The sequence below is a fragment of the Silene latifolia genome, chromosome 9, assembly GCF_048544455.1.
Source record: "Silene latifolia isolate original U9 population chromosome 9, ASM4854445v1, whole genome shotgun sequence".
NCBI classification, from domain to species: Eukaryota; Viridiplantae; Streptophyta; class Magnoliopsida; order Caryophyllales; family Caryophyllaceae; genus Silene; species Silene latifolia.
The window spans coordinates 50,744,669-50,758,539 of record NC_133534.1 but is presented as its reverse complement, the minus strand read 5'-3'; the positions used below and the strand labels follow the sequence as shown (position 1 = coordinate 50,758,539).

Here is a 13,871-nt window from a genome sequence, read left to right as displayed (position 1 = left end):
TAAATGTCTCCAAGACGGAGGTCTTTTGGCCTGTTGAGGATCCACGGAGCCGGCTTCCGGGGGTTTTCCCCACTTCTATTTCTCGGCCATTGCGCGGTGTTACAGTTTTGGGAGGACCTGTCAAGATACTTGTCCTGGTTTTAGCAAAGGTGAGATTGTGGCGACGAGAGTAACCAAGACCATTGTCTTTGATGGATTTGGTTGCGAGGATTGAGGACCCGCAGTGTGAGTTGCTTCTTCTTCGAGCTTGTACTGGTATATCTAAGCTCTACTTCTCTCTTCGCACTTGCTCCCCTAGTGTTTTTGGGTCTGTTCATCTTCCTTTTGATGCCGCTCTGCGTTCTAGCTTGGAGCGTATTGTCACCGCATCGGGGGGGGTTTTGGGGATTGGCGGTGGCGCCTTGCTACATTCCCTTTTCATCTGGGTGGCCTTGGTGTTTATGCGGTCGGAGATGTTTTGTTCTATGCTTTTATTGCGTCCCGCTTGCGATCTGTTGGTTTGCGAGGCTAAGCTCCTCGGCCCTTCTCGTGTTGTAGCCGCTGGCCCTGCTTTTGATGATGCCGCACGGTGTTTTCTGCGACTACGAGGTTCGATATTTTAGGTCACCCTAGTGAAATTGTCGCCCCAAACTTATGAAGAAATTGGCGATATTTATTTCACGACGGTTGCTCTTGCCTCGTAGTCTGTTTTTCTTTGACACCTCGCCGGATCGCTCTGTGGCGCCTCTCGGCGGGTTCTCACTCCTCGATTGGTTACGTGCGGTTCCTATCTCGGGGTTGGGGCGGACTATGAACGGGAGGACTTACCGTAGTGTCTTTGGGGTATCGCACGGTGTTCCCTTATTCTCGGTATCTAGGCCCCGTCTGCTTGCTCTCGGGTTTTTGCTTTGGGGATGTTTTTGGGGACCACGTTGTTTCTTGTACTTGGCACGTGGGCGTTAAACATCGGCATAACCTTGTCCGGGACACTCTCTTCGACATCTGCTATAGATCCGTATTTACTGCGGGGAAGGAGGTTGATATCGGTTTGGTTGATGGGCATGGTGGCTCTCTTCGTCCTGCGGATTTATTGCTTTATTCTTGGGACGGGGGCGTGATGTGTGCGTCGACCGACGGGTTCTTCACCTTTGACTCGGGGCGGGTTAGCGGATTTTGTGCGGGCCGGGTTGTCGCCGATCTTCTTTCGCCGGCGAAAGTGTGCTAAGTATGGGGATTTGTGCGCGGTAGCGGGTTATGGTTTCCTACCTTTCTCTTTCTCTTCACTTGGGGAGTTGAGTTCGGATCTTTGTTGCCTTGCTCAAGCGGATCCGAAATTCTCGGCATCTCGGATGCTGGGGCTCGGGTAGCCGCTTACATTTTTACTCGTATTAGCTTTACTATTGGTAAGGGTGTGGGAGCCCAGATTGTCTCTCGGCTCCCCACCAATTTCATGTAAACCTTTTATTTTTATTATAATGAAAGTGCGCGCATTTTATATAATAAAAAAAAAAAAAAAAAAAAATAATAATAATAATAATAATAATAATAATAATAATAATAATAATAATAATAAAAATACTACGACTAAGGCTACTCTTCCATCTTTCCTTTGCCTTTGTCATTTTTATCATACTTCTTGTCTCGACCACGAGCCGGGCGCTCTTGTGCTATCTCTGACCTAATCACCAAAGGTCTCTCTCACGGTCTAGCCTTATCATTTCGGTTCACCACCATCTCTGCGGTAGGAGTGGTCTTCGGTTTCTTCTTCGGATGAACGACGCGGAATCCGGCCTCTTCCTCCCCCTCAGTCAAATACTTCTGGTTCCCTTTGCCACCTCACGAATCTTGTAGTCAACAGGCCCGCACTTCCTCAATTTATCGCGCTCCTCGGGAGTAGTAGCCTTCCTCCATTGCAAGTATGAATCCGATACCCATAAGGAGCCAACAGGAGAAAGTATGAACCACATGTTCCTCTGAGCCCACTTGAGGGCCCACTCTCGACGAATCTCGGTAGTATGTGCAAATGTAGTCTGAGGAACAGAGTTAAGCTTAAGGATCTTCTGCTTAAGGCCCACTTGCCTCATCAATCTCTCCGGGAAGATGCATATCATGAATTCTAAGCAAGGAATGTGAACTGACCGAGTAGGATCTAAAGATGAAACTCCGGTAACTGGCCTGAGGCGCCACCATGGCACAATCCATCGGATCAAAGGACCTCCTTCATTCTTCAACTTGTTCTCCCAATAGTTGCAAACCCGAGTGAAGTCTACCATATAGAGCCTGGTTCTCATCGCAATTGAATGAGCATGGTATCCTAGCATTTTAACTGGGGGCTCGATCAACCGCAGACGCTCCGTAAGCCAAACCTACAAAGAAGACGGGAATTAATGAACATATGGCCAACAAAAAAAAACGAAAAAAGAAAAAGAAAAACGGTTGATATTACATAAAAAGAGAAAACAGGTTCTTATCTGCAAGATGATAAGACTTATCAAATAAGGAAGCTCGCGGCTGGCTTTTCTGTTGTCCAGCCCCACAATAATCTCTCCTAAGCAAAGGCATGCTGGGCTCTTGCGCAGCTCCATTTGTTCCACTAAGCTCAAGAAACGAGGGTCCCCTCTCATCTCCTTGTCAACATGCCCTTGAAAAACATAACAGTGAAGTAGACAAAATCCAAACGCCCTGCGTCTAGCAACATAAGAAGTAGAAGGGTCTTCCTTGCTTATGAATCGGTCAATGAAGTCAAGCATACGGACTCCCTTCGAGGTCACAAGACGGTCAACCTCTGCCTTAGTCAGTCCCAGCAAGTCCCTAAATTTACCCTTATACTCTTGAGAGCTAAAAGGTATAACGGGTGCATTTTCTGGATCCCATCCTCCAATAGCAGCTATTTCCTCTGGGAAAGGACAAATATCGCCTTCGGGAAAGGCGAATACATGGAAATTACGATCCCAATATTCAAGACAAGCATCCAAGAAAGGCTTTACAACCTTCACCAATTTGAGGCTCAAGATTGATCCCAAATTAAAAGCACCCATGTCATGCTTCTCGACATTTGTAAACTCATTTGTCCACTCCTTGAGACAGTTTTCAAAGGCGTCCATAATTTTTGAATTTTTCTATGAAAATAGGAGAGTTTTTATGAGATAGACGGAAGAAAGATGGAGGAATTATGAGAATAAAAGATTCCCCGACGTCTCTATTTATACTAAAAGCTGTTTCCTAATTTCCGTCAGAACTGACCAACTGGGGAAGTGGCGCAGCACCTGCTGCGCCTCTTCCCCAAAGTGATTTCCGTGATTTTCAGCTTTGGATCTTTCCTAATTTATTTTGACTATAATTTCCTATTCCTATAGGTTATTATTTTGGTAATTCCGACAAATTGCTATATTTAGGTTTTCCTAAATTTTCTAAGCACGCTTTTCGAGACAACATCGACATTCTCTCCAAACGAGCACATTTACCCATTTTATTTTATTTTTTAGGGGAATCATTTCACTCCTCGTTTCACATTTCATTTCAAACTTATACATTTATTTTTACGTTTTTTTTAGGGGGTAGCCCTCCCTACCATCCGGTCATTTTTTCTGGCATTTTTTTGTCATTTTCGCTCATTTCTGGGCAATTTTTCGAAACTTCATTTTTGCTCATTTACGGGCACTTTTTTTGCTTTTCTCATTTTGTGCTAATTTAAGTCACGTGTATATTATGTGTTTTATGTGCAAATTCTGTGTAAATTTTGGCAGCTTGACGGCACAAACCGCCATCTACCAAGACCTGTTTCTAAGCTAACCTGCAGGAACAAACAGACAACCCAGCAGCAAAGGTACTCAGGCCATCATATATACAACCGAAATGCTATATGTACATCAAACTGGGGGCTCTCGCCCAAAACAGATCCAAAAGTCCAAAATGGGGTCCAAAATGTACAAATGTATATACAAGACAACCGACATCAAAAAAACAACAAGCAACTACTCATAGTCGCCACTCCGCTCGGCTACCCTCGCCTCGAGGACAGCAATCTCGGCGTCCCTGACCTCCAACTCCCTCAACAGGCGAGCTGTCTCCTCCTGGGACTGCGCCAGCTCACGCTCCAGGTCGCGCTCCCTTTGCAAGTGACAAAGAAATGCCTCATTTCAATAAATTCATTCAACCATTTCAAACAAAAACGCGAGAAGTTACAACAAAGTTCAAAATAAAGAAAATAAGAGGTTCATACCTGTCGTCCTCGGCCACCTACAAGTGCCTCGATGGTCGTGGCCTGCAGCCGGTTGGTCACCCGCCACAACGCCCCATGCTGTGATGGCGTCACCTGCATTTCAAGAAACAAAAGATCTTCAATGAAATGAACAAATATATTCTTATACAATAGCAAAATTCAACCGAAGCTGGGGGCTTACCCTCCTCACTAGGTGCTACCACTCCTCCAGGCCAGCGTCCGTCACCTCCTCGCCGAAGTCGTGGAGCTCGGAGACCGTCGTCATCCCCGCCGCGTCAGTGTACTCGAGGGTCTCGGGGTATGCTGGGGGGTCGACGCCCGCCACCTTGATCTCCTGCAAAGTTCAAATGAATTCTTTATTTGATGATCATTCTTCATTTTGTCAAGTCAATTCAAAAGGAAGGTGAAATACTTACCATGATCGGCCAGTACGCCAGCCTCTGGCGAACGAACAGAGAGTACACCTCACCAGGAAGGAGAAGAGCATCACCACCAACGTTCGCCAAGTCAGCCTCCCTCTCAGCATCAAAAGGCTCCCTAAACATCGTCTGCGGAGGGTCGATGGGAACCATGAAGGCGTTATGAGAGCACTGACAAGTCAAACGCTCGCCCAGGTACCACACTGGTCCTATGGACGTCCTCAGAAGTAACAGACTCGAGCTCCAAGGTCGAAGGACCTCACCCACGAAAGATAGAGCGTCGGGGTAGTCCACCCAAGGTCTGAGCACCCACTAAGACAAGCAAACGAAAGGGTCATTCTTATGATCACTTCTAAGAAACAATAAAATAAATAAAGAAAAGTGATTGAAGATACTTACGTCACTCAACTTCAGGGCATTCACGCCTGATCGAGGCCATTTCGTGTTCACAATTAAGTATATGTGGTCGTTGGTCAATGGTCGATACAAAACACAATTTATACTTCACAAACAACTCTACAATTAGTAAAGAGTCAAGTAAAGGTCGGATCCCAAGGGACGGGTATTGAAATGAGAATTCTATTGTAACTAGTAGTGTCTAGGGGTGTCACAAATTGGGTTGATGTAGAAGGTCACTAAACTAAAATAACAATGAAAATAAACTAGCAAGATGAATAAAATAAGGGGTGTAAACAATTGATTAAAGGCACTAGGGTGTCATGGGTTCATAGGGGAATCATGGGATATAATCATACAAACATGTTCTCAAATTATAAGCAAGCAATTATTGTTGTGATGGATTGAGTTGGGTTATATCTTACAATCCTAGGAAAGTTTGGGTCCCGGAGCCGAATCGATTAGATTGTACAACACCTACAAGTCGACTTAATCTTTCCTACTCAACACATGCATGGTCTAACAAGACTCGAGTTGGGTTATGTCTTACAAGTCTTGTTGAAAGGATAGTAGATGATAGTAAATGCAAGGATTCATAGGCTTAGCATTTCATCAAATATAACATGTGCATGTATTAAGATCAAAACAAGCAAGCAAATAAGATATGAAAGCATATTGATTTAAGCATGAATCATTCCCCATGTTGGTTTCCCCTAATCACCCATTAAACCCTAGCTAAGAGACTACTCACTCATTATCATGTTGATCATGCTAGCAAGGTTGTCAATCATACTAACAAAGCTAAACATGATGAATAAATGAAAGTAATTAGCAATAATTAAAAAGGGATTAAGAGATTATACCTACTAATGATTCCAAAATAATAATGCAAAGAATAATAGAAGAACTTGATGATTGATGGAAGGTTGTCAATCTCCCAATAAACCCAATAATCTTCTAATTACCCAAAATGGTAAAGGAAGAACAAGAGAGAGATTAAAGAACTAAAACTTGGATTAAAACTTGATTAATACTTGATTACAATATTGAAGAGAGATTTGATTGATATTAACTACTCTAAATATTGATAAGAAGAACATGCTCCTCTAATTAGACTAATGGGGTATTTATAGTGAAAATTAGGGAGGATGCATTAGGGTTAACTAAGGGCTAAACTAGTAATTACACTTTTTAAGTTGAGCAAGGAGGACCCGGTATTTTCTGAGAGAAGGGCTTCTCTTTTCGTAGCTTGAAGAATGAAATCCGTGCTGTGCAGGAATCCGGGCGGATTAGAGTCGGGACGGCCGGATTTGGGCGGTGCAATCCGAGCGGATTCAGGAGAGGGACGCTCGGATTGTTGAGGGGTAATCCGAGCGGATTCGAAGGAGGGACGCTCGGATTGTTCTGGCTGGACGGGCGGATTGTCTGCAATCCGTTCGGATTGTTGGTCAGCGTCAATTCTTCTTCTTTTCTTCCCTTTTCTTCATAAATTCCTTGGGGATCTCCTTGGGGACGCAAGGATCCTTTCTCAACATTTTTCTTCTACTATGATATGTACAAAGGCCTTCTAGTCTTGTCTCTTCTTGATGCTTGGTCATTGAATACAATCAATTTTGCCTCGTTTTGCCATGAAAATGCAAGATTCTTACTCTTTTCCTACCAAGGGATCAAAATCTCAAAGAATATGCAAAACAAAGAACTAAAGATAAGAAATGACCCAAATAGGCACTAAAAAGCATGGGAACAAGGCTAATTCGGGGGCTAAATATGCGCTAATTATGGTCACATCAAATATCCCCAAACCGAACCTTTGCTCGTCCCGAGTAAAGAGGTGACAAAGACTAGGACCAAAACAAACCTATCCTAATAATAATAGCCGATATGAGACAATTAGCGGGTCTCACTCCGCCCCTTCAACTCACAACAAGACAACCATGAGGTAGGATGCCTTCTTGCAAGGCAAGGTGGGTCTTGCCAAAATGGCGACACATCCAAACATTAAAGCACATAAAATCACATAATGGATGCATCTACAAAAAGAATAGCCACTCCCTCATCAAGTGGCGGAAATTATCTACAAGGAAAGCAATTCAAGGGTACACAATCCTTCATAGATGCAATTTGTTCAAACTACTAAGCCTAGAAGGATACCAATAAATCACCTCCAAGTTGTGTCAAGCTAGGGTACCTTTGTCCTCAATCGTTAAATGCTTTTGTCAAGAGTAGACTCCCTATGGTGTTAGAAACACTGGAGGATCGCGGAATTCCCCCTCTTGCCTAGACAAGAAGAAGGGTCGTCCCCTCTCTACCATGCACAAAAATGGATATGATGGATAAAGGGATCAATAGATATTTGAGTTTCACTTTGGGAGTTTGCTTTTGTTTTTGTTTTCCCCCCAATTTCTTGTGGCATATAACATTTGAGAACACTTTCTTGCCATTTCTTTTTTATTTTTGGCATTTCAATACTTGACAACTTTTTGTATTTCTTTTTGAACATTTTCAAAGTCACCCCAATTAGTAACGAGGGTGCCTTGTATTTGAAGCTTAGGAGTTCTATTTTTGCTCCTCTTTTCATTTGATGCATTTTTGCAAACTTTCTTTCACTTTTCATTTCTTTGAACTCAAATCAATTTCTTTTTGTGCCCATTCCCTTTGATGATAAAAATATATGGTAGAACATGGATGAATGATGGTTGCATGGTTTCAAGGGTCACCTTGGAATAAACGGTAGCCAAGGAGTTATCACACCACAAGGTACTCTTGACTAGGCCTTAAACCATGGGTCAAAGGATACTAGCATGACACATCCTAGGGTGTTTTACAAGCATTGTAACAAGCAAAGTCTTAAGAATAAAAAGCATCTACTAGGGCCTATATACACTTGTCAAGCTTCCCAAATAGACGGTTTCGCAAAAATTTTCTAACATGCAAACTACATGCCATGATGCAACTAACATATACACATCCTAATGCAAATGATTCTACCAACTAATACGCCATATAAACTAAATGCAATCCTAAGTTCACATTGTTTTTACCGCATCAATCAAAATAAAGCCACATAGTCATTAACATAAAGAGGAAAAAGGAGATTGGAAAGATCATACCATGCGGTCTTCAATATCCTCATGTCTCGGATGTGGCGTAGTCAATCAATGTGAACAAGGATAAACACAATATATACAAGACAATATATACAAAGGAAATGAACTTGTTTTTGGATTTTTCAAATTTTTCAATTTTTATGATTTTTGAAATTTTTCAATTTTTATGGTTTTTGAATAAAAGTTAAGTGTTAGAATTCCCATCCCCACACTAATATGGGCATTGTCCTCAATGGCCAAAATGATGGAAATTATGCAAAGATGATGCATGATTTCTATACTAAATGCAATTCTATACTAAGCTATACTACATGATGCATGGTTTTTGTTATGACGGAGAGGATAATTTAGATTACCTCCCGTTGTGTATGCATTAGCTTCCCCAAACCGAGTGAGACACTATTGCTAATGTTCAAGGATGGGTATAGTTCATGCACACACTATGCTATGCATGAAACTAGATTGTCATTTTGGATTTTACAAATGGGAACAATAAAAGAAGAACACCTCAATGGAACCGAGGTGTGAGTCCTTTGATGTTGCTAGGACTAAACCAACAATGATCAAAATGAAATAAGATACAAAGAGATATAGACAAACCATGGGAGTGTAGGAGTCTCCAAGGCTTGCTAGTCTTCCATCATGCTATCATCATCACCACTTCCCTCATGAGAAGTGGTCACATTGCCACTTTCCTTGTCACTTTCTTCTTCACTTTCTCCATCATCTTGTTCATCATCATCTTCACCATCTCTTTCTCCATCTCCACTTGCATCTTCTTCAATATTATCATCAATTTCTTCACCATTTCCAACAACCTCATTATCTCCCACCACGTCCCTAGATTCACCCGGAAACAAGGCTTCTTTATCCGCCCAACTAGGCAAAGGACAAGATGGATCAAGGAGTCCTTGCCTAGCTAAATGTAGGAGGGGAGGATATTGAGCCAAATATGCATTCTTCCGATCTTCATAAGCTTGCTTGTGCATTGCTTGCATAAGAAGAGTGACATAGTCGTTCCCAATTTCAACTCCTTCCGGTTTGAACTCTTCATACTCAAAGGGGTAAGGTGGTATGATAATGGAAGAGGAGGGGGTTTCATGATCACCCTTTTGTTGCTGAATGATGTACTCGGCTTTTTCGGAAAGGGGAAGTAGATAATTGGTCCGGTGGACACTTAGACGACAAATCTTCGCGGGTAAAGTGAATGATCGAGCCTCACTAGTTAGCCATCCATATTTAGTGTCAAGGGGGTTATGATCAACCCACTTGAACTTGTTAATCATAATGTGCATATTAATAAGATGGCCACCTTCCTTTGCCTTGTACTTGCTATCCTTATTGAAATTAGGATCAAAGTGCTTGGCTAGGACCGTGACTAGGCCGCCATTAACAATAACGGTTGTACCCTTCTTCCCACTATCAACATTGAGCCATCTATCAACCAATAGCCTCAAAGAATTGAAAGGCTTGGTATGGATTTTTCCGACATTCAAAGCCGATTCAAGGAGAATAAAATCAAGTCTTGTGAAATGATTGGTGTCTTTCCTAGCAATTATGGTATTTCCCACAACTTTGTGCCATACTCTTATGCCCGGATGATGGACCAAAAGAGCACGACAAGCATGAAAATCATCAAATTTCTTCCCGGAGATTGCCTCCCAAAGAGGCTCGGGGTCATACTTTCCATAATGCTTAAGATATCTCGATTCATCGCTAAGACCCAAAATTTCACCTAATTCCTTAAAGGTAATGCGTCTACTAATGTTAGCTAGACGAAACTCAAGATTTTCCCTATCCTCAACTTTGGTGACTTTCAAAGAACTTAAAAATTCCAAGACAAGGGAGGGGTATGTCGATTCCTTTGTTTCAAACAATTTCTTCAAACCCATGGCATTGAAAAAGGCTTTTGTTTGTTCAAGAACACCCAATTTCTCCAAGGCATCTTCACATATGAATTTGGTGGATTGAATTGATTTCATAGCAAACTTGACAAATGTATTTCTATGGGTATCGGAAATAAAAGTTACCTCCGGATAATGCAAGAGTTGATCGATTACCGGAGTAGAAGGTGATGCTCCCATAGAAGTTTGTTGTTGTTGTTGCACTTCCAAGTTTGGTGTTGATACCACCATTGCCAAAGCTTTCTTTGTTTGGAGAGCTTTTTACCTTTGAGAGAGAGCCTTTGCCTTTGGTGCCTTTGTTGCTCCCTTTGTCCTTGCCATTTGATGAACTAACCAAGAAAAGAATCAAAAATCTTCAATATGTAGGATGCCCAAATCGATTTGAAGGTGAAAGGCTTTGCCTTTATGAAAACAAAAATCGACTCAAAGGTTGAAGATTTTGTTCTTGGTTTTGATTTTTATTGAAGATGGAGTGATTGATTTGTTGTTTGAAGGATGGTTTGATTTGATTTTGGTGGATTTTGTTGAGGGTTTTTGTTTTTGTGATGGAGAGGATGAGGGTTTTGATGTTGTGGGTAGTGTTTATGAATGAATGAAGGAATGAATGAAGGTGGGAGGGTATTTAAAGAAGTCGAAATTTTCGAAAACGCAGGGGGCAATCCGTGCGGATTAGGCCCAATCCGTGCGGATTCTGCAGCTTCAAAATTTTCAGAAGCTCGCCTAAAGACGAGCGGATTCTGGGGAATCCGCTCGGATTCTTCTGTGTTGGGACGGGCGGATTTGCTTTGCGGGACGGACGGATTTCATCCCGAGAGAAATTTCTTTGTTTTCTTCAGCTGCAAAGACGGGCGTCTTCTTCACAAGACGGACGGATTCTATGAGACGGGCGTCTTTCCAGAAATCCGCTCGGATTCTTTTACAGTCAAGAATTCTTCAATTTCAGCTCAGGTCCGGACGGACGTCTTTTTAGCAGGACGCTCGGATTGTTGAAGACGGACGGATTCTCAGGAATCCGCTCGGATTCTGGTCCTTTGTACCCGGATTCATTTGTGCACAATGCATTTCCCTTTACCATTCTTCCATTCTTCTTCATTTATTGTGTTCTTCATTGTGGGGGCACTACTAAGGCATGAATAGCGTAGGCAATTGCCATCCCCACACTAAGGTAAAGCACTACACATCAATTGAAGTCGTTAGTCCCTCCCTCACTTCTCTCTTACATGACAATTATTTTGATCAAAGTAAATAAAAATACAAAAATGACAAAAAATGCAATACAAGAATTGAAATGTAAGTTAGGGAGTTAGAAATATTTACAAGTGGTGGTTTAGGGAGGACTCCACCAAACTCTCATTCTTGATGAGATGTCAAGGGGGCATGTTCAAGGTGTTGTTGATGTTGCTCAACACCTTGAAAAAGTAATCAAAAGCTTGTTCATTATTGTGGTAGAGGTCCTCAATAGACCGTGCCCCTTGTTGTTGATCATGATCGATGGCATGCCCAATGTAGGGATTAAAAATCCCTTCAAACTCATCGTCCCAAAGACCACAAACTTCATTGAGTTGATCATTGAAAATCTCTTGCTTAGATGGAGACAACTCTCCCAATTTCTTCTCTTGGCCAATGAGGCCATCCTCTTCTTCCTTGGTTGATTTTGATGAGCCTTGCAAGCTCTCCTTGTCACAATTCACTTGCTCTTTGAATGGAGCACCTTCATCTTTCTTCTTCCATTGGAGTTCCGATTTCTTCCTTTCATCCTTCCGGCTATAATGATCAATCATGAAACATGGCTCATGCAAACGGGGAGCTCTCATGGTTTTGTCAAGATTAAAAGTTATGCTTTCATCTCCCACTTCTAGAGTGAGCTCTCCATGTTTCACATCAATCACCGCACCCGCGGTGTGTAGGAAAGGTCTTCCTAAGATGATTGGAATGTTGGAATCTTCCTCCATATCAACAATGACAAAGTCCACCGGGATGAAAAACTTCCCAATTCGCACGGGGACATCTTCCCATATCCCTAATGGTGTCTTCGTCGATCTATCGGCCATTTGGAGTGTGATATTGGTGCATTTAAGCTCTCCCATCCCCAACCTTTTACTCACCGAGTATGGCATGACACTCACACTAGCCCCTAGATCACATAAGGCTTTGTTGATCGTCGTGTCGCCAATGGTACACGATATTGAGAAGCTTCCCGGATCCTTTAACTTTGGAGGTGAACTCCCTTGAAGTATTGCACTACTCACCTTAGTGAAGGCGATAGTCTCAAGTTTCCGGATCGACTTCTTCTTTGTGAGGATATCTTTCATATACTTTGCATAGGCCGGAACGTGATTGATTAATTCCGTGAAAGGAATTGAGACTTCTAAGTTCTTTACAATCTCCATGAACTTTCCAAGTTGATCATCAAATTTGGGCTTGGCTTGACGACTTGGAAAAGTAAGTCTAATCACAATGGGCTCCTTCTCTTTGGCCTTGTCTTCATTTTTCTTTGAACTTTCTTCTTTTGATGATTCCCCTTCTTTGGAGTTTTGCACAATTTCTTCCTTTTCACTAGCTTCCACAACTTCATCCTCAACTTGCTTATTCGGTGCCTCATACCTTGTACCACTTCTCAAGTGAATGGCACTAACCGTTTCATGTCTAGGGGGATTACTTTGAGGTGGTAATTGCCCCTTTTGTCTTTGTGAGCTTGAAGATGCTAGTTGAGTCAATTGTGTTTCCAACATCTTGGTGTGAGCTAGAATGTTGTTGATGGTGGTGTCTTTTGCTTGGCTATCTTTTTGCATTTGAGTGAAAAATTCTTGTTGATTCTTTTGCATTTGGAGGACCGCTTTTTGGACATCAAAACCTTGGTCATTTTGGTGATTGTATGGATTTTGATTTTGGTAACCTTGGTTTTGATTGTAAAAGGGTCTTTGATTTTGGTTTCTCATGGGTGGTGGAGTGTATGTTGTTTGAGGGTTTTGAACATTTTGGCTTTTGTATGAAAGATTTGGATGGAACTTGGTGTTTTCATTGTAAAAATTTGAATAAGGGGTACCACTTTTGTAAGCTTGGAAAGCATTAAGTTGTTCGGTTGTTCCCCTACACTCACTTGGGTCATGACCCAAAGTTCCACAATTCTCACATATCCCACTTGGGATTGATGAGGATGCCGTCATGGCATTGACATGATGCTTTGATGATTTTGAGTTTTCCTCAAGTCTAGCCATAGCTTGTTCAAACTTCAAGTTGACTGTGTCAATGTGAGCACTAAGTTGAGCACCCAATTGAGTAACGGAGTCCACTTCATGCTTTCCTCCTCTAGTAGCCTTGCGAGGTCTACTATATTGTGAATTATGGACCGCCATTTCCTCAATCTTGTTCCATGTTTGATTGTCATCAACTTCGGTGAACATTCCATTTGATCCCATATTGAGAATGTTCCTTGAATCTTCATATAAACCATTCCAAAATTGTTGTACCAAAAACCATTCGCTAAGTCCATGGTGAGGATATGAGCAACAAATACCTTTGAACCGCTCCCAAGCTTCATACAAAGATTCTTCATCCCTTTGCTTAAAACTCGTAATTTGAGCTCTTAGCATGTTGGTCTTTTCCGGTGGGTAGAATTTTTTGTAGAAAGCTAGAGCTAACTTCTTCCAAGAATCTATTCCAAGGGTGGCCTTATCAAGGCCCTTCAACCATTGCTTTGCGGTGCCGATTAAGGAAAAAGGAAATAAGACCCATCTAATTTGGTCTTGAGTCACGCCCGTTTGAGAGATAGCATCACAATAATCGCAAAAGGTTTCCATATGAGAATGAGGGTCTTCACTTGGCATCCCCCCAAATTGGATCC

General features: G+C 42.1%; 1 non-coding gene across 1 annotated transcript; it reads left to right on the top strand.

Moving 5' to 3' along the window:
* Nucleotides 1-13,513: 13,513 nt before the first annotated feature.
* LOC141603087 (small nucleolar RNA R71) lies at nucleotides 13,514-13,620 on the top strand. Its single transcript, XR_012524983.1, has one exon. It is a non-coding gene; the product is annotated as a small nucleolar RNA R71 (small nucleolar RNA).
* Nucleotides 13,621-13,871: the final 251 nt, after the last annotated feature.